Source organism: Zingiber officinale, chromosome 6B (assembly GCF_018446385.1).
Source record: "Zingiber officinale cultivar Zhangliang chromosome 6B, Zo_v1.1, whole genome shotgun sequence".
NCBI lineage: Eukaryota > Viridiplantae > Streptophyta > Magnoliopsida > Zingiberales > Zingiberaceae > Zingiber > Zingiber officinale.
In genome coordinates this window covers 74,121,626-74,142,561 of record NC_055996.1, presented here as the reverse complement: position 1 = coordinate 74,142,561, position 20,936 = coordinate 74,121,626, and positions in this window count along the sequence as shown.

The window sequence follows — 20,936 nt, the reverse complement described above, 5'->3', positions numbered from 1 at the left end:
GCACGGTCGGAAGCCAGCTCGTGTTTGCCACCATAGAAGAATTGAGCTTGGTCGTGCCTTTAGGCATGACCATTCCTCCACGAAACCAGAGGATCTCCAATTTTGAAGAATTGACCATGACAAAAGGCATGACCAAGAAGCTGATCTGTGTAATTTCCAGAGCCAACTTGGCTCTAGCCATGCCAAAAGACACGACCAGATGCCCAGGGCACAACTTGGTCATGCCTAGAGGCACGACCAGCCTGTGCCTCACCTCTATAAAAGGGGAACTTCATCCCCTTTCAAAGGAAGGAAGTTTTGGTGGATGGGAAGAGACCCTCTAGGTCAAATCCTTGCATCCGGTGCATCGTCTGGATGATCCGAGTCTGCACAGCTGCTCTATTCTAGTCGGCACGTCAAGATCTGCATCAAAAGGGCTTTACTCGACTTCAAAGAGGAGTTTCTACCCTTCTTCTTCTAGGTTTTGGAAACTTCTATGTATTTGAGTCTTGTGATTGTAGTTATTCCTATTATAGAGTAGATTTCTATTGCTCTAATACGTAGGGAGTAATTGTGATGTGTGGATGATGTAAACCCTATTGAATTACCAATGCCTTAGTTTTATGAAGCTTATATGCATTTGTTCTATTTGATGAAATGCTTGTATAGAGGCTTTCCCTTATGATCATAAGTTTTGTCTATCTAGATTGCATATCTTGTGCATAGATCTTATTTCTAAGTTAAATGCATTGCTGTGTGTCTATAATTTGGAATGTACATGAACCTGAATTTTTGTTGACCAGATGCATGGATCATTGTCTCATTTGAGTGTACATTCCGATATAGCTCGGCATGACCTTAAGATACTTATTTGGAGTTGAGTATCTAAGGTAACTATCCTTCTATATGGAATGTAACCTCCTAAGGGAGAACACTTCTATGTATTAACAAGTCTATCACTCTACCTAATGGGCTTTTCCTAATCATACGCTACACAAGTGACTTACGTAATCTAGAGACGTACACCCTGGGGAGATCTTGTGACAAGAGATACTCTACTGAAAACCTAGACTCTCTAAGTTGCTTCTTCACTTGATGGCGTATTTGGTTATTGGTAGGGAAAGCACTCTGATACATAGTCGTAGGGTGGTATTCGGTAGTAACTTAGACTGTCCTACAAACGTATGAGTAGAGAACTAGGAATGAGCTAATTCATATCACAATATCCACCATTGCAATGAAACCAATGACCTAGAACACTTTCAAAATTAAGGACTTCCTCAAATTTACTTTCTGTTTAATCTTACCTTGCAGAAAAACATAAATCAAATATTTATCGATTTTTGTCTAGTCTAATTTGAAGTGTAAAGCAAACTAGAATTTAATCTTCAGTCCTCATGGGATCGACTTATAAATTTTATTACTTGACGACACCCATGCGCTTGCAGGTACAACACATCAATAAGATTTTTCAGAGGCTATAAAAATACCCCTGGACCTAGGAAATAGAACACAACACTTGTAATTAATCCTCTTGAGTTCTGTTATGTAATTGAATGTGTTAACTGCTGTAAAGAGGTTTCTCTACTTGAAGGAGAGATTAATGCACTTTTAACTTCCTTGGATTAACAACCTCTCTGGTTGTAACCAAGTAACCCTTTCGTGACTCTTATTTCTTTATTGTTTGTTTTGTTTATGCAAGTGTTGATTATTTTTAAGCTATAAAGATTGAGAACGGTTCATTTAAATTTTGCAAGGCTATTCACCCCTCTAGCCAGTCGCCAAGGCTCCAATAATTGGTATCAGAGTGGGTTCACTTCAGGAGGATTAACCACCGAATAAACCATACGAGATCGCCAGACCGAGCATCTACCCACTAAAATTTGAGGGGGAGTTCACATGTTTGAAGAAAAAGATGGAGATATTCTTTAAAACTAATTTTGATTTGATTTTAATAATGAAATTCAGTTTTATAGCACCTGAGGGCAAAGAAGAATACCAATGGACGAAGAAGGAGCAGACCGACTTTGTGGCAAATGGCAAAGCAGAGTTTCATCTGTTGAGCGTCTTACCATCACAAGAAGTCAACCGGATCAGAGCCTACGAGTCTACCAAGGAGCTTTGAGAGATATTCCTGGAACTACATGAAGGTGTTGGGACCGAAAAGTAGCTAGAGGGGGGGTGAATAGCTCATCGTGTGCTAGATGCTCGTCGTTGCTTGTTTCTTCGAAGATGTGCAGCGGAAAATACAGAAACAAAACATACAACGCTAACATGATTGGTTTACTTGGTATCCACCTCACAAGAGGTGACTAGTCCAAGGATCCACACCTACACACACACCCTCCACTAATAAAACTCTCCTTTATGGTAACTACCAAGGGAGGAGAAGCCCTACAAGACTCAATACAAGAAGAAAGGGAAAGGTAATGAAATACAAGCTTACAAGCTTACAATGGGTGCAAAAACTCTAACCCTAGTTTCTTCTTCTTCTCTTGATCTGCCTCTTGACTTGGAAGAACCTCCAAGAACCTTCAAGAACTGGCGATCTCAAGCTTGAGAAAAGCTATGGAGGAGCTGGTGAAGATCTGAAATGAATCGGTGAAGTGATGCTGAAGGAGACGTCCGCCTGCAGCTCAAATACGACGCAATGGTCGGATCCCGATCGATTCGAAAACTCCCAATCGATCGAGGAGGCTTTGGATCGATCCACGGATCGATCCAGAGCGCCTCTGTGCTATGGAAAAACACCTGGATCGATCCACGGATCGATCCAGCGCTTATCGCGCAAAGCAGCAGCGTCCCAATCGATCCACTGATCGATTGGGACCTCTGGATTGATCCACTGATCGATCCAGAGGCTTTCTGTGTGCTGGGAAAAGCCTGGATCGATCCACTGATCGATCCACTTCTGGATCGATCCACTGATCGATCCACTTCTGGATCGATCCACTGATCGATCCAGATCTTGGTTTTTTCCCAAAACCAAGTCCCAAACCTCTCAAATCAACATCTGGTCAACCTTGACCTGTTGGTACATCATGCATAGCATCTGGTCACTCCCTTGACCTGCCAGGACTCCTCACCAAGTGTCCGGTCAATCCCTTTGACCCACTTGGACTTTTCTCTTCGTGCCAAGTATCCGGTCACTCCTTTGACCTACTTGGACTTTCACCTGATGTCTGGTCAACCTTGACCCATCTGGATTTTCCCTCGTGCCTGGCTTCACTCACCATGACTTTCACCTGGCTCCACTCACTAGGATTTCCCATCTGCCTAGCTTCACTCACTAGGACTTCTCTTTTGCCTGGCTTCACTCACCAGGACTTTCACCTGGCTTCACTCACCAGGATTTCCCATCTGCCTAGCTTCACTCACTAGGACTTCTCTTCTGCTTGGCTTCACTCACCAGGACTTTCACCTGGCTTCACTCACCAGGATTTCCCATCTGCCTAACCTTCCAGTTAGGACTTCCCAGTCAGGTATCCGGTCACCCTTGACCTACTTGACTTTTCTTCATCCACACTGATCAGTCCCTGATCAGAATCTCCCCACATGAACAACTGCACCTGCATTATCCATGTGTCTACATGTATTGTCAAACATCGAAACTATGACCAAGACTCAAGCTTGGTCAACTCAGTTAACCTTGACCTAAGGGATATTGCACCAACAATCTCCCCCTTTTTGATGTTTGAGAATACCTTTAAGTTAGAACCACTCTGAGTTAAGCTAATCCCATAGCCTTAACTCTCTTCATGCCAAAGTGTGAATGTTGGTTCCCTTCATTCTCCCCCTGTGACCTCCCTCATAGGTAATGAAGGTCTAACTTAAACCACACATTCTCCCCCTATTGGCACACATCAAACAAACACTATCTCTCCCCCTGAAGAGATACTCATCATTGGTTACAACTGCACTCGTTGAACCTTTATCCCTTTTAAACTCTCCCCTGAAGAGTTTCTCAAGGTTGTAATCAACATCATAATGAAGGTCCCATACCCTTCATTTTCCCTACATTCTCCCGCAATGTAGACAAATGCCCAACCTTGAGCATTTTTCAAACACTTGAAATATCACTTGAATTAATGAGGATATCCACTCCCCATTTCAAGTTCAAATGCTCATTCATGAGCATTTTCTCTAAAGAAGGTTAACCACCCTCCAAGGTTCATGAAAATAATTTTCATGTCTTTAAAGAGTCCCTCCCCCTAAAGACATGGTGATAACTTCTGTCATTACACCAATAATGACTTGGAATCCCTAAAACTTTTTAGGAAACCCAAATTTAGAAGTTTTGAGGTTCAAATATTCAAAATTTGAAACAAACCTCAACCTAAACTTCAATTTAGTCTTCCTTAACCAATTCATCCTTGTTTTCAACATGAAAACACCCTTTTTCTGTATACAAATGTATTTTCAGGGGTTTGGAATGGTTATATTGACTAAACAAGGTTCAAAATACTGAAATCAGGTCTTCCCAGCCAAAATCAGCAACTTGGATCGATTGGAGTTGGGTTCCAATCGATTGAACCTGTCTGAATCGATCCATTGATCGATTCAAGATGTGTAGATCGATCGGCTGATCGATCCAGTGAGCTTCTGCTCGCGAGAATTGCCTTCTGAATCGATCCACTGATCGATTCAGGCACTCCAATCGATCCATGGATCGATCGGAGCTCTGATAGTTGCTGAATTTCAAATTCAGCCAACTTCAGAAATCCCTAGAAAATTCTACAAAAATCCAAAAATCGTGAAAATTTGTGTAGACATTGTTTAGGGCATATATTATAATGGAAAAATAGTTTTCTATGAAAATACATCATATTTTCAAAGATTGACACAAGCTTGAAAACTTGCTAAAACTTTAGCGTTTTCTTCAAGTTTGTGTCTAACTATTCAATGGTGATTTACTATCAAAAGATAGCCTTCACCAAGGTTTTCCAAAAGCATTTTAAAATAATTTTTAAAACCAATATCCCATCACATTCCTTGGGCTTAATGCACATGACTTGTACATTAGCTTTCCCAATGATGGGAAAACACATAACTATGTGTTTCGATGACCTTAAAACTCAAAAGAATGCACTAAATCAACATCTTGAGTTTTGTTCATCTACCTAACATCTCACTTGTATCTAATGTGCACTAAAACACATACACGTCATCTTATTGGTCTTTGTGAGATATAAAGTTCGGTTTTGCCCTAAACTAGGGATCATGCATATCTATCTAGGCATTTTGAGGATATTGAACATCCACTTAGGATGTTACTTGTTAATAAGTATTGTTAAATGTCATTTATCCTTAATTACTAGGAATTAAACTTAATGCATGATTATTGATCCTGTCCGAATGCTGAACCAACGGACGCTGGGCACGTGGCGCTCCCCTGCTGCTGATGTGGATCTCCGACTAACTGCACGATGCTCCGGCGATCCTGCAACAAAACCGAGCCGGGGGGGGGGGGGTGTCCCGGCGACGGCACTCCGACGCTCAAGTTAGGCGAAGGAATAAGAAAGTGGCTTAGAAATTGTAGACTTGCGTACCTCTGGTTGAAGAAGTGGAGGCCTTATATAGACCTCTTGAAGGAGCCTGGGCACACCAATCGAAGCAATCTCCTGCTTTCGACCATGCCTAGGTGTGGGCCTGTCAGAAGGGCATTCATAAGACCATACTGCTACTGTATCAACCTTTCCGTGACGTGATGGTGGGGCCTTTAATAGTGCCATCTTGCGTACAGTCTAATCATCATGCCTTTGCTGACATACCATATCCCGAGCCGAGCGAATAGGCCGCTCGGCTAACCACTGTTCCCTCGCCACGATTCCGGCCGAGCGGACACCTCCGCTCGGCCATTCTGTCCTCGGCCGAGCGGACACCTCCGCTCGGCCACTCGGCTCCGGTTCTCCTGCTTTGGCGTCGGAAACCCAAACCTTTGGCTGGGTAATCTTTGGTTCCGCTCGGACGGGACCCCATCTGTGGGTCCCCATTCTTATCGAGGCAGTGAGTCCGACTGACTGGACTGTGTGTCCGAGCGGGCGGTCGTCGCCTTATCGCTGCTGCTGATATCCCTTGAGCCGTTCGGCCCTCATGCCAAATTTAGCCGCTTGGCTCTTCGCTTTGTATGCCTTGGCGCCCAACGTGGATGTTTGCTTGTCTAAATCCTCTTGAAAATCGCGCAAGTCTTTTTCATTAAGCCAAAGCATGCGCGGTATGGGCGCATTAATTGCGCTCGGTGACAGAGCGCCACGTGGCTCGTCTCTAGTGGCGGTAACGCTCCGTACGATGGGACGCCCTTTGTTTTGAAATGAACGGCTAGATGACGACCTCGTCTCTTGTGCCCTGCATCCGACGGACGAGGCTGAGCGGTCTCGTTTGTATAAAGCCCTCGTTCCGGCCTTCACGCCGCACTCTCTGTTTCATCGCGCGTCCTCTGTTGAAGCTGCCTGCTGCTAGCTTACTCCGGCGACTCCCAGTGCTTGCTTTCCGGCGGTTTTCGAGTTCCTCTTTCCTTTGATCTTCCCTCAGTAAGCTTCTTCTCTTCTCTCGTCCCCTTGTTTCCGAGTATTGCTAGGCTTCCTTCCCTTCTTTAGTCATGGAGAGCACTTCTGCACCCGCTACCGAGGTTCACGGTCCGTGGTATATGAGTATGGAGAGTAGGTTCGATGAGGAGCGTGCCCGGCGCGTTGTTAGGACCTACGGGATCCCGAACGACCATGAAATAGTTGTAGCCGGCCCGACCGACCGGCCCCATAACCTGCCGATCGGTACTATTTGTTTTTTTCTAGACCAATTCCAGGGCGGCCTTAGATTTCCTACCCATCCATTTATTTTGGAAGTTTGTAATTATTTCCGCATCCCGCTCGGCCAACTTGTGCCGAATTCCTTTAGGCTACTGAGCGGGGTGGTCGTCCTCTTTAGGCTGCACAGTATCCCACTTGACCCCAAAATATTCCACTACTTCTTCTACCCCAAACAATCCGAGTTGGGTACTTTTATTTTCCAAAGTAGAATATGCTTCAAATTTTTTGAGAACATGCCGACCTCCAACAAGCACTGGAGGGAGTTCTTCTATATACGACTTCCCGAGCGGCCAGCATTCCGAACCAAATGGCAGACCGTTGTGCCGACCCAGCCGGAGCTCGGCAAATTCAGAAGTAGTCCGGCCTACCTTCATGCGGCAAATTGCTTGTCCGGTCAGCGGTACAAAATCGACCAGTTGCTTCTCAAGGGGGTGTTGTACATTTTTGGATGATCTCCCGTTCGGGCCAATCTCCCCTACCGCATGGGTAAGGACTCTTTACTCCCTTCGCCTTTTTTGTCTAACTGATTTTAATTTCTTCCACTGCAGCTGAAGTCATGTGGCGCTCCAAGGCTACCGATCATCTGAAATTGAAGGCCGTGGAAATTGAGGCGGCTACCAAAAAAGAAATCGCCGAGCGGGGTCTTATCCCCAGCCGCCCGGCAGATGCAGGAGAGGGGGGGACGCAGTCCGCCCCTGAAACAGAAGTTACCCAATCCGCTTTAACGGAGGTTGAGGCGGATCCTGCTTCTCCGCCCACCGAGCCGAGTCCCCAGTGCCGGGATTCACCACCGAAGTTCGCGGAAACTTTGAGAGACTCCACCTTCCGCCGACCCGAGGGCGAACCACGTGCGCCGATCAAGATCGCTTCTCCGATCGCACGCCATCGCAGATCAGACCCCGTGGCCTCGCCCACCGCACAGCCCTCCGCCTCCTCCACGGACTCGCTGCCGCCACGACGGTTGGGAGAAACTTCAACCATAGGGGAGTCCTCGCGCAGGCGATCGCGACCGAGGAAGTCGACCGGCCACCCGACCATCAAGACTACCCTTCGATTCCCATCGGAGGAATATTTATTGTCTGCCGATCGGCCATCAAGCCCCGTTCATGAAATAACCTTGACGGGTCCGCCGCCAAACTTTTCGAGGACGCCCAGATTCGGTGGCCTCATGACGCCCAAGCAACTTGGTGATAACCACATGCAGCAGCCACTTAGGTAGGTTCATTTTCTTCCCGTGCCATGCCACTGCTTGGTTCCCGATTTTATTATTTCCTTACAAGATTGGTGAGCAACGCCACTAGCCATCTGCGGCCGAAATGGAGGGTCTCATGGAAAACCCAAGTCTCGGGGTCCATCGCCGAGGAGAAACAAGCCCGCGAGGCCGAACAGAAGAAGGCCGCCGACCTGGCTACAGAGGTGGCTCGACTTGAAGGCTTGGTGAAGAAGTGCGACGAAGACGTGAAGCGCGCCAGTAGCCGGAAGAAGCGGGCGATCGCTGATCTGGACAAGATGAAAGTTGATGTCCGAGCCCTAGATCAACGATCTAAGGAGCTGGAAGCCCAACTAACTGCCGAACGGGATGGGCGCTCAGCTGAACGCACTAAAGCGGAGGTGGACCAGAAAGTTCTCCAAGATTCACTAATTGCCTCTCGGGCGGCGCTCAGAAAGTACAAGGAAGAGGAGCCGAGTCGTCTGGTTGCTGCACGTCAAGATTACCTCCGCTCGGAGAGGTTTGGCACGAAATTTGGCGGCAGCGTCTCTTCAACCTTTGCCGAGGCTGTTAAGGTCACTATGGCCTACTTGAAGAAGGGTGGCCACCTTCCTGCGGGAATGCACATTCCCGCCTCCGATCTGGCGGCCATGACAGACGACATTCCGGACGGTTTCTTCAACTTCGAAGACCCCGAGTGAAGAGTGTTCCTCGTCTCTATCTTGTTTTTGCGTTTCTTACGCCCAGCGCAACTTTTTGTACTTGCCGTCCGACATGCTTTCCCTTTAATGCAATTATGTCTTTGCTTGCGTCTTCCTGATCATTATCCATAATATTCTTCTGTTTGCTTAACGTTTATGCTTAGAGTCAGTCATGCTCCAAGTGTTCTCCGTCATGCGGCCGATCAGCTTAACCCATTAAACAAAGTCCGAGCGGGAGGGCCTACTTGCTCTGCACGTATCTAGCCTGTGTGAAGTCAACAAACGCCAAGTATCGAAGGACCAACGCCCGAGCGGGCCTAAATGTTTTAATACTTGTGGTTTCCGCGGTTTCTTATTCTCTGATATTCGTTCGTCCGCCCGGGGTATTTATAGTCGCCGGACCGACTCTCAATTTTTAACGATGGTGCTTGTCGGTTTTCCGCTCGGTTTTTATAGACGCCGGCTCGTCTCCCGGTTTCCCGGCCGGAGGGTTTATAGACGCCGGATCGTCTCTCGATTTTTAACGACGGAGCACGTCGGTCTTCTGCTCGGGGGTTTATAGACGCCGGCTCGTCTCCCGGTTTCCCGGCCCGAGGGTTTATAGACGCCGGATCGTCTCTCGATTTTTAACGACGGAGCTCGTCGGTCTTCTGCTTGGGGATTTATAGACGCCGGCTTGTCTCCCGGTTTCCCGGCCGGAGGGTTTATAGACGCCGGATCGTCTCTCGATTTTTAACGACGGAGCTCGTCGGTCTTCTGCTCGGGGATTTATAGACGCCGGCTCGTCTCTACGGTTTAACGTCTGGGCTAGACGGTCTTCCGCTCGGAGGGTTTATAGACGCCGGCTCGTCTCTCGATTTTTAACGTCGGAGCTCAACGGCGCGGATATTTATAGCCGGTCGGCATGGCTCTCGATCTTTAACGACGGGGCTCGTCGGTCTTCCGCTCGGACGTTTATAGACGCCGGCTCGTCTCTCGATTTTTAACGGAGCTCGTCGACGCGGATATTTATAGCCGGCCGGCTCGATCTTTAACGACGGGCTCGTCGGTCTTCCGCCGGAGGGTTTATAGACGCGGCTCATCTCTACGCCGGAGCTCGACCGCGCGGATATTTATAGCCGGCGCGCTCTCGATCTTTAACAACGGGCTCGCTGCTCTTCCGCCGGACGCTTATAGACGCCGCTCTGCCTCGATTTTAACGCCGAGCTCGACAACATGGATATTTATAGCCGGCGCGGTCTCGATCTTTAACGACGGGCTCATCGGTCTTCCGCCGACGCTTATAGACGCCCTCGCCTCTCGATTTTAACGTCAAGCTCGACGGCGTGAATATTTATAGCCGGCGCGGCTCTCGATCTTTAATGACGGGCTCTCGGTCTTCCGCCGGACGCTTATAGACGCCTAATCGCTCTCGATTTTTAACGTGAGCTCGACAACATGGATATTTATAGCCGGCCTGCGGCTCTCGATCTTTAACGACGGAGCTCGCCGGCTTTTAAGCCTAATTTGACAACATTTACCGGCCGAACCACAGTGGTCTTCAAATTGAGCCTTGGCTCGATAATATACCTCCCACCGAGCACTGGCCTTCGCCGCCGAGCGCTGGTCTGAGCACTTACCTCCTACCGAGCGGCACGGGCCTTCGGATACTATACCTCCACCGAGCAGCCTGGGCCTTCGTCCGAGCTGGTCTCGAGCACTTACCTCCCCGAGCGACGGGGCCTCTGATACTATACCTCCACCGAGCACTGGCCTCGTCGAGCGCTGTCTGATAATTACCTCCTACCGAGCGGCACGGGCCTTCAGATACTATACCTCCGCCATCACTGGGACTCGCCGCTTGGTCTCGATCATTTACTCCACCGAGCAAGACGGGCCTCGGATACTATACCTCCCACTGAGCAACTGGGCCTTCGCCGAGCTTGACCGAGCACCACTCCCCGAGCGGCATGGGGCCTCGGTCCCGAGCCTTGGCTCACCTCATACTCCGGCCGAGCACGGGCTCCCATCGAGCCTTGGCTCTGCCACACACCCTGCCGAGCGGCATGGGGCCTTCGGTCCTCGAGCCTTTGGCTCAGCTTCTATACTCTCGGTCGAGCGGCACGGGCTTCCCATCGAGCCTTTGGCTCGGCTAATACACTCCCGGCCGAGCGGCACGGGGTCTTCCCATCGAGCCTTTGGCTCGGCTAATACACTCCTGGCCGAGCGGCACGGGGTCTTCCCATCGAGCTCGGGGCTCGGTTTATTTACTCCCGGCCGAGCGGCACGGGATTTTTTACTCAAGAAACTACAAATTTATGAGCAACAGAAATAATTGAAGAACTGACCTACCGACCAGCAGGGGATCTGACCCAATTTCTTGACTCCCGAATACCCGTGGAGTGAGAAGAATATATATACTTGTCGAAACTCATCAAGGCTTCCTCGTCGGACCGATATCGGGGCAGGCGTTGCTCCCACTTGAATTCCGGTCGGACCCCCATTTTTAATGCTTCTCCGGTCGTTCCTCCTGGGCCGCTCGGATATCCGCTCAGCTTGAGCCTTCTGTTTCTGTTGCTCCACGAGCTTAGCTGCTCTTGCCTCAATTAGAGCGTCGAGTTTCTCCTGGGAGAGCGTCACGGTGAGGTCGTCCAGCTTCGTCCATTGTTTCCGCTCGGAAGCAGGAGCGTTCCCACAGACGGCGCCAAATTGATCCTGTCCGAATGCCGAACCAACGGACGCTGGGCACGTGGCGCTCCCCTGCTGCTGATGTGGGTCTCCGACTAACTGCACGATGCTCCGGCGATCCTGCAACAAAACCGATCCCGGCGACGACCCTCCGACGCTCAAGTTAGGCGAAGGAATAAGAAAGTGGCTTAGAAATTGTAGACTTGCGTACCTCCGGTTGAAGAAGTGGAGGCCTTATATAGACCTCTCGAAGGAGCCTGGGCACACCAATCGAAGCAATCACCTGCTTTCGACCATGCCTAGGTGTGGGCCTGTCAGAAGGGCATCGATAAGACCATACTACTACTGTATCAACCTTTCCGTGACGTGATGGTGGGGCCTTTAATAGTGCCATCTTGCGTACAGTCTAATCATCATGCCTTTGCTGACATACCATATCCCGAGCCGAGCGAATAGGCCGCTCGGCTAACCACTGTTCCCTCGCCACGATTCCGGCCGAGCGGACACCTCCGCTCGGCCACTCGGCTCCGGTTCTCCTGCTTTGGCGTCGGAAACCCAAACCTTTGGCTGGGTAATCTCTGGTTCCGCTTGGACGGGACCCCATCTGTGGGTCCCCCATTCTTACCGCCGGATCAATTATGTTATGGCATACATCAAAAAGGAAATAATTTTCAAAAGAAAATATCCTATAACTACATGATGTATGAATGTCATGACATGGTATTTTTGGATTTTTCATAATAAAACATGAATGCAAAAATAAACATGATGTCATGGCATATGATGGGCAACCAATCATGGCAAGGTTTAGCATAAATAAGATATACCTAGATTATCTATCTAAGTATCCTTAACTACTTAGCTAACCAAAAAAAACTTGTTTTTAACTTAAGATGTTAAACCTAGATTGCCCTAAATACTTCAAAGAAATGCCAAACCTAAATTGACATTTCTATTTCTCTTGATTTGTTTATGCCACTTAAAAATTAAGCATATCCTCAAATGTTGGCATATTCCATTTTTCCACAAGAGTAGCATTTTAAATTAAGGCTTAGATTTGCCTTAAATTACTAAGCAAATACCAAAATCCCAACTTGGTATTTCTTATACCTTTTCTAAATTATGCCATTTTAAACTAAGATCAAGACTTCTCAAATTTGGCACATTTTACTCTTTCAAAGAGTAAATAATAATTCCATTTCATTTTCAAAGGTTAATAATAACCTTGAAAATGCTCCTTGAGTGTCAATTTCTTCAAAGTTGGGTTAACTACCCTTCTAATCGGAGTTGACACTCCCTAACCCATCTATGGGGTAGAGAAGATGCTCCTACGAACCCAACACCTATTGGTGCTCCTTGGATGCTCTAGGTACTCACTAGGGATAACTTCCCTAGATACCTTCCTAATGACCTTGTTTGGCTTCTTAGAAGCCTTGATCACCTTTTCTAGGTCAACTCTAGAGATTCCTTCCCTTGTGACCTTGTTTGTGACTTTCTTAGACTTCTTAGAAGCCCTAGTCACATTTATTACAAAAATACTCTTAGGGATGACCTCCCTAGTATTTTTGGCTTGCCCACTAGACCTAGGATTGGTTCCATAACTATATGGAACTCTATGATAGGAAATTACATCCTTCTTGGCCTTTGGTTTGTATCCCAAACCTCTATGGAAATTGGATGACCTTTGTGCTCTTAGACCTAGGCTATGCTCATTTTGCCCTTTTAGGATATTTTCCATCCTTTTTAGGGTCTTTTCCATTTTATCAAGCCTTGACCTCAAGACTTGATTTTCTATCATTAGATCCTTAGATTTTGATTTTTCATTACACCCATGAGCATTTTTGTTTCTAGGCTTATAACTATGGTCCTTAGTGTGATTGCCTAGATTTTTATCTATCTTCCTAATCCTAGGTGTGGTAGTCTTAGCATGATAAGCTACATGATTTTCTTTAATTTTATCATGCCTCCTATTTTCATGATAAATAGCATTAAAATGATATAAACTTGAATTAGCATGCTTTTTACCATTATGCAAGGGAATAGGCTCAATGAAAGTTACCTTCCTTTTTACCTTAGAGGCTCCCCCTTGAATTGAGCTTCCTCCTTGAGCCTTGACCATCTTCTTCCCCTTGGGGCATTGACTTCGGTAATGCCCCTTTTGATTGCAAGAGAAACATATAATATGCTCCTTGCTCTTCTTTGTGTTGGGGATGGTCTCCTTGGGCTTCACCTTACCCTTTTGTGCCACTTGGCCCTTCTTCTTGGCCAATTTAGGGCATTTACTTTTGTAATGCCCATGTTCCCTACATTCAAAACATATGATATGATTTTTATTGTTAATTGAAATGTTTATACCTTTGCTTATAGGGGTGGCATCTTCTCCTTTTGATCCGGAGGTAGAAGCTTCCTCTTGATCCGAAGATATTCCTCCATTCGATTTTGCTTGACTTGCGGAGGTGGAAGCTTCTTCATTCTCATCTTCTCTTGACCCGGATGTGGAGGATTCTTCTTGCTCTTGATCCGGTGTCAATGAAGATTGCTCCCCCTCAATCCTAGAGGTGGAGGCTTCACCTTCTTCTTCATCCTCTTGTACATGAAACAAGGAATACGCTCCTTGCTTGCCCTTTTGATTGCACTCCTTTGAGGATGAAGCCTCTTGGACTTCCTCTTCTTCGAAAGTTGAGCATCTCTCAACTTCGGAGTCCTCCTCTTGATCTTGCTCCAATGAGTCACCCTCTTTGAATTCCTCTTGATTCGGTACAGTGGAGGGTTCTTCATGGATTGTTGCCAATTTGCTCCAAAGCTCCTTGGCGTCGTTGAATTCTCCAATTTTGCAAAGAATGGTGCTTGGCAATAAATTGACCAAAAGCTTGGTCACTTTGTCATTGGCCTCGCACCTTTGGACTTGCTCTTGGCTCCACTTGCTCCTCTTGAGAACTTTGCCCTTTGAATTTGTTGGAGTCTTGAAGCCTTCCATAAGAGCAAATCATTGCTCTATCTCCGTCATAAGAAAATTTTCGATTCTTGATTTCCAAGAATCAAAGTTCGTGGAAGTGTATGGTGGAGCCACCCTTGTGTCAAATCCAAGTCCATCTTGGAATTGCATCTTGAAGTTGAGCTTCTTGAAATCTTCGACTTTTGATGAATTTGCTTCAACTTCTTCACCCTCTAGCTTTGCTTGTTTTATTTGCCCCTTCCGGCGATGATTCCGGTGAAGAGCAACCTCGCTCTGATACCACTTGTTGGGACCAAAAAGTAGCTAGAGGGGGGGGGGGGTGAATAGCTCGTCGTGTGCTAGATGCTCATCGTTGCTTGTTTCTTCGAAGATGTGCAGCGGAAAATACAGAAACAAAACATACAACGCTAACACAGTTGGTTTACTTGGTATCCACCTCACAAGAGGTGACTAGTCCAAGGATCCACACCTACACACACATCCTCCACTAATAAAACTCTCCTTTATGGTAACTACCAAGGGCGGAGAAGCCCTACAAGACTCAATACAAGAAGAAAGGGAAAGGTAATGAAATACAAGCTTACAAGCTTACAATGAGTGCAAAAACCCTAACCCTAGTTTCTTCTTCTTCTCTTGATCTGCCTCTTGACTTGGAAGAACCTCCAAGAACCTTCAAGAACTGGCGATCTCAAGCTTGAGAAAAGCTGTGGAGGAGCTGGTGAAGATCTGAAATGAATCGGTGAAGTGATGCTGAAGGAGACGCCCACCTGCAGCTCAAATACGACGCAACGGTCGGATCCCGATCGATTCGAAAACTCTCAATCGATCGGGGAGGCTTTGGATCGATCCATGGATCGATCCAGAGCGCCTCTGTGCTCTGGAAAAATGCCTGGATCGATCCAGCACTTATCGCGCGAAGCAGCAGCGTCCCAATCGATCCACTGATCGATTGGGACCTCTGGATTGATCCACTGATCGATCCAGAGGCTTTCTGTGCGCTGGGAAAAGCCTGGATCGATCCACTGATCGATCCACTTCTGGATCAATCCACTGATCGATCCAGATCTTGGTTTTTGCCCTAAACCAAGTCCCAAACCTCTTAAACCAACATCTGGTCAACCTTGACCTGTTGGTACATCATGCCTAGCATCTGGTCACTCCCTTGACCTGCCAGGACTCCTCACCAAGTGTCCGGTCAATCCCTTTGACCCACTTGGACTTTTCTCTTCGTGCCAAGTATCCGGTCACTCCTTTGACCTACTTGGACTTTCACCTGATGTCTGGTCAACCTTGACCCATCTAGATTTTCCCTCGTGCCTGACTTCACTCACCAGGACTTCCAATCTGCCTAGCTTCACTCACTAGGACTTCTCTTCTGTCTGGCTTCACTCACTAGGACTTTCACCTGACTTCACTCACCAGGATTTCCCATCTGCCTAGCTTCACTCACTAGGACTTCTCTTCTGCCTGGCTTCACTCACCAGGACTTTCACCTGGCTTCACTCACCAGGATTTCCCATCTGCCTAGCTTCACGCACTAGGACTTCTCTTCTGCCTGGCTTCACTCACCAGGACTTTCACCTGGCTTCACTCACCAGGATTTCCCATCTGCCTAACCTTCCAGTTAGGACTTCCCAGTCAGGTATCCGGTCACCCTTGACCTACTTGACTTTTCTTCATCCACACTGATCAGTCCCTGATCAGAATCTCCCCACATGAACAACTGTACCTGCATTGTCCATGTGTCTACATGTATTGTCAAACATCGAAACTATGACCAAGACTCAAGCTTGGTCAACTCAGTCAACCTTGACCTAAGGGATATTGCACCAACAGAAGGAACCTCAGAGGCGAAACTCGCAAGACGGGATTTGCTCAGAAACCAGATCAGCAACATCAAATTAGAAGAAGACAAAACAGTTGCACACCTTCACTCAAAAATCAAGGAGTTCATCACCGGACTCACGAATCTCGGAGAAAAGGTAAGCAACCGAGATTCGCTAAGGTACGCGCTTAACGCATTCCCTAGAAATACTGAATGTGCATCATTAGTAGATGCTTATTATATATCTAAGGATCTAGAGTTAACTACTTTAGAAGAATTATTTTCAACTTTTGAAGTCCATGCAATGAGATGTGTAGATTTGAAGAAGGAGCTAAACCACAACATTACCTTAAAGGCAAAAATGGACAAATGAGATACTGAATCTTCTCTCGACGATGATGAAATGACGCTCTGGTAAGAAAATTTAAAAAAAAATTCAAATCTAATAAATTTAATCAAGTACAGGATAAAAGAAGAAGAAGAAATTAAGATGTTATCACTGCAATAAAGAAGGACATGTGAAAGACAACTACCCTAAATTGAAGAGCAAGGACAAAAGACCAATTCAAACAAAGCATCGAAACCTAAAAGCGACGAGGGATGAAACATCGTTCGAATCGGACATAGAAGCCCTTGCCAGACTTGCGCTAGTGGCAAGTCACCAAGAAGACGGAGATGAAGCAAGCTCATTCGAAATGAGCATCAAGAGCATCGATGAAGGGGGAGCAACATCGAAAGAAAGTAGTACCTCAGGGGGAGCTTTGGATCACGGGATTAATAAGGTAAGTCAGGTACGATCTCTGCCTCTGGATAAAATGTTTAAATTTATAAAATTATTATCAAAAAGTTACTGTAAGTTAGAAAAAGGAAATAAGGAAATAAAATCAAACTTAGCTAAATCTTGTCAATTAGTAGATTTTGATAAAATGAAGTTGGAAAATGATAAATTGAAAATAGAAATAGAAATTTTAAAAAATCATGCATGCTCATATATAACAAGATATAATAGTTTAAATTGGCACTTTAAATATCACAAGAGCCAAATTAGAAAATTATCAAAGAAATATATACTTAAGAAATTTTTAATTAACGTAATAGGAAGGAACCTATATTAGGTGTCAAAATCATATTTGGATTAAATTTTAAAATCAAGGCTTTCAGAGAGAAAATTAAATGTTTAAATTCTTTAAAATGCTTTGTCTAGAAGTGTTTGATGATCCAATAACTAAGAAGGTCTAGTGTCTTGCCATAGCTTGGAAGTCAATTACTGAATTAAATATTTAATTGACTTATTGTGAAGCATTCAACTAATGCTTCAATTTTTTTTAAAAAAAAATTTATTTAAAAAGGTCTAATCATTAAAATTTGTTTAAGTTTTTTTACATTATTTTGAAATTTTTAATGAACTAGTGATTAAAATGCAATGTTTTAAATTTTGTCAAAAAAAATTCAACTTTCTGTAATTTTTTTTTCTGTTCAGCTATTGTAAAATTATTTTTTGGAGTTTTGTTTTTTCCTTAGGCTTTAAATTTTTAAAAGTAATTTTAATAGTACCCTATTTTTAATGTGATCAAAAGGGGGAGTAGTAGTAAACATTAAGTTTAGGGGAGGGTAGCACAATAATTTTTAAATTTTGGACTTAATTTTTTTTTAATTGCAATTATAACTACTATTTGTTTATGGTTTACCCTAACTTAATTTGGGTTTGATCGCATCAAAAGGGGAAGATTGTTAGTACCCCCAAGGTAGTTTTAATATGATCAACCAAGTTAAGTTAGGTCATGTTATTTTTAACCCTATGTCTAAGTGTGTAGGAACTTAAGAGCACAGGAAGTCGAGCGAAAGACGCAGCTAGCAAGAAGGACGACAAGGGAGAGAATCGACGGGCTCAGTGCGTCCAAGGGATGAGGTGTTGTTGAAGAGTACACCGACGGATGAGAACGACACACGTGGCTGTCAGAGGGACGAGAAGCCAGGAGGAAGACTACTTGAGGAGAAGGCCGAAAATGGGTTTGGGTGAGCCCTATTCCGGTTGGCTGAAATCACCCAAGCGAGTGGAGCAATAGAAGAGCCAAAGGAAAAGTTTGGAGCTCGATAGTAGCTGCTGGAGGCGCCTTCAATGGATTGAAGGTGTCCACGCAACCTTCTGGTGGAAGGCGCCTTCAAGCACTTGAATACGCCTTCAAGCCTTCATGGAAGGCGCATTCGACTGGCAAATTTTGACGTTGGCAAAGGATAAAGCCTTATCCTTAGGTGCCTCGCTGGAGGCACCTTTTAGCCTATTGGAGTCACCTTCTAGCCCAGGATAAGATTTCTCACGGGCTATAAAAAGACCCCTGGACCTAGGAAATAGAACACAACACTTGTAATTAAATCATCTTGAGTTCTGTTCTGTAATTAAGTGTGTTAACTGCTGTAAAGAAGCTTCTCCACCTAAAGGAGAGATTAATGCGCTTTTAACTTCTTTAGATTAATAACCTCTCCGGTTGTAACCAAGTAATCCTTTTGTGTCTCTTATTTCTTTATTGTTTGTTTTGTTTATACAAGTGTGGATTGTTTTTAAGCTATAAAGATTGAGAAAGGTTCGTTTAAATTTCGCAAGGATATTCACCCCCTCTAGCTGACCGCCAAGGGTCCAACACCATTCACATAATTACTGTAATATGCTTGGGCCGACGGAAAGAATAGTTGAGGGATTGACCTACAGGGTGATTGTAGAACCGATACTCATATATTCGACTGATAAGGGTAGATCTTTCGAAGTTTTGAAGATTCATGCTGTAATTTCTGAGAGTAGATCTTGTACTTTCGTAGTATTAGTTTTGAATGACGCGTGCCATTCATGGCTTGTTGGGGATCGACCTCTAATATTAGGGTCAGATCAATAGTAGTTTTGAATAGCCATTCACGTTGTAATTTGCTGACATAGAATCGATAGGCTCAACTGACTATGACTAAGGAGAGGGCCGAAGTGCAACAATATTTGAGGGATCAAAATTCCCATTAATATTAGGGTAATAGTAAATGGTCCATAGCCATTCATGACCTATTACTGATTGCAGACATAAGGAAAGAGTGAATGGCCTATAGCCATTCATGACCTGTTGCTTGGGTCTCGAGCGCATGAGAGAGGGCATCGTAAAATAGGTTCGACCATTATGGAGAGGGAGAGAGAGTCTTGTATTTGTATCTTTGTATTTGTATTGTGTCTTATATTATAATTTTTTATTGCTTGGGATGACACGATACCTACCAGCGACTATCTGACGCCATTCACGATTGCAGCCGAAAGTCAGCTTCGCACCTTCTCTTCAGTTTCTTCTGGTATTATTATAGAAATGATATCAAATAACATATTGTAATGAAGCGGATTTTAGTACATCAAAAGCAGAGTTTCCTGGTTCTGGTTAAAAGGAAGGGTTGCAAAGTGGTAGAGAAGAAAGAAATGCTTCTTGAGAATATAAAGATTAATGACGGTCAAAGCACTTCATTCCATGTAAGAGAGATGCTATGGACTCGGAACTCATAGAAGCGTGTTGACACTTTCTCTCTCATCATAATTTCTCTCCTTATTCTCTCTCATCATACTTTCCCAAATCTTAATTTGGTTGATGGGAATGAGAATTAAGATTTTATAATAAAATCTAAAAACTTGGGTATTGATGAAACCTATCTCCTCCCTTGGGTTTCACCATATCTAAAAACTTAGATATCATCTGATCCTGTCTGAGACCTGTGGAGATGAAGCTAAGCACTAGACATAGTGGATGAATGATTGACCGTCAGAAGACTTTTCTCTCCAAAACAAGCTTCTCCTTTGATCCTACGTACAAGGAGACGATCCAACAAAATATCAGCACCCAAAAACTAAGGGGGAGTCCCTAGCGAAGGCCTTCTGACCCTCAAGTCAGTCCCAATACGAGTGAATAAATGAAGAATAGTCAGAATGTATGCATGAGAGTAGAATTTCATATGTCAGTGAGCATACCTTCATCATGGAGAGAACTCCCCTTTTATATACCACCTTACGTAACCTCAGCAATCATAAGGTGGCAAAAATATGTCAGAGTTTGATAAGAAGTTCACCATAATCGTCTAAGAAATCTTTATTTCATCCACATGTATACCCTTTTTGTCGTTTACAGCTTCCATTATTGTCGAGATTGCTGAAGAAATATACTATTATTATTAGTCTACTGATGCGAGATATGATAGTCCCTGAAGAAGTTTCTAGAAGAATATTTTCTGACACAAAGTTATTATTATGACAAGTTGTTGGGATATTGTTTATTAAGCATAATCCAGCCGACCCTTAAGCCTGCCACCCTGTTGAGATGATGTTATCAATTGAATATAATCTGGCTAGTTCTTAAGTCGGTCACCCTGTTAGGATGACGTCATTGGCCGAATATAATTTGGTCGGTCCTTAAGCTGACTGCCCTATTAAGATAATGTTATTGACTGAATATGTCTCGGCCGGTCTTTAAGTCAACTGCCCTGTTAGGTTGATGTAGTTTGTTGAATATGTCTAGGTCGGTCTTTAAGCCGGCTGCCCTATTAGGTTAATGTAGTTTGCTAAATATGTCTGGGCCGATCTTTAAGCCTACTATCCCCTTGAGATGTTTAGTTGCATTTTGTATAATTAAGTTGCTTTGTCGTGTGTATACTTCATGTGTCTCAGCCGGTCCTTAATCCAACCGACTCGTTATGCTTCTGTTCATTGAGTATATTCTAGCAAGTCTTTAGCTGCTCTATTATATTTTACGCAGCCTTGAGACATTCTTTTGAGAGT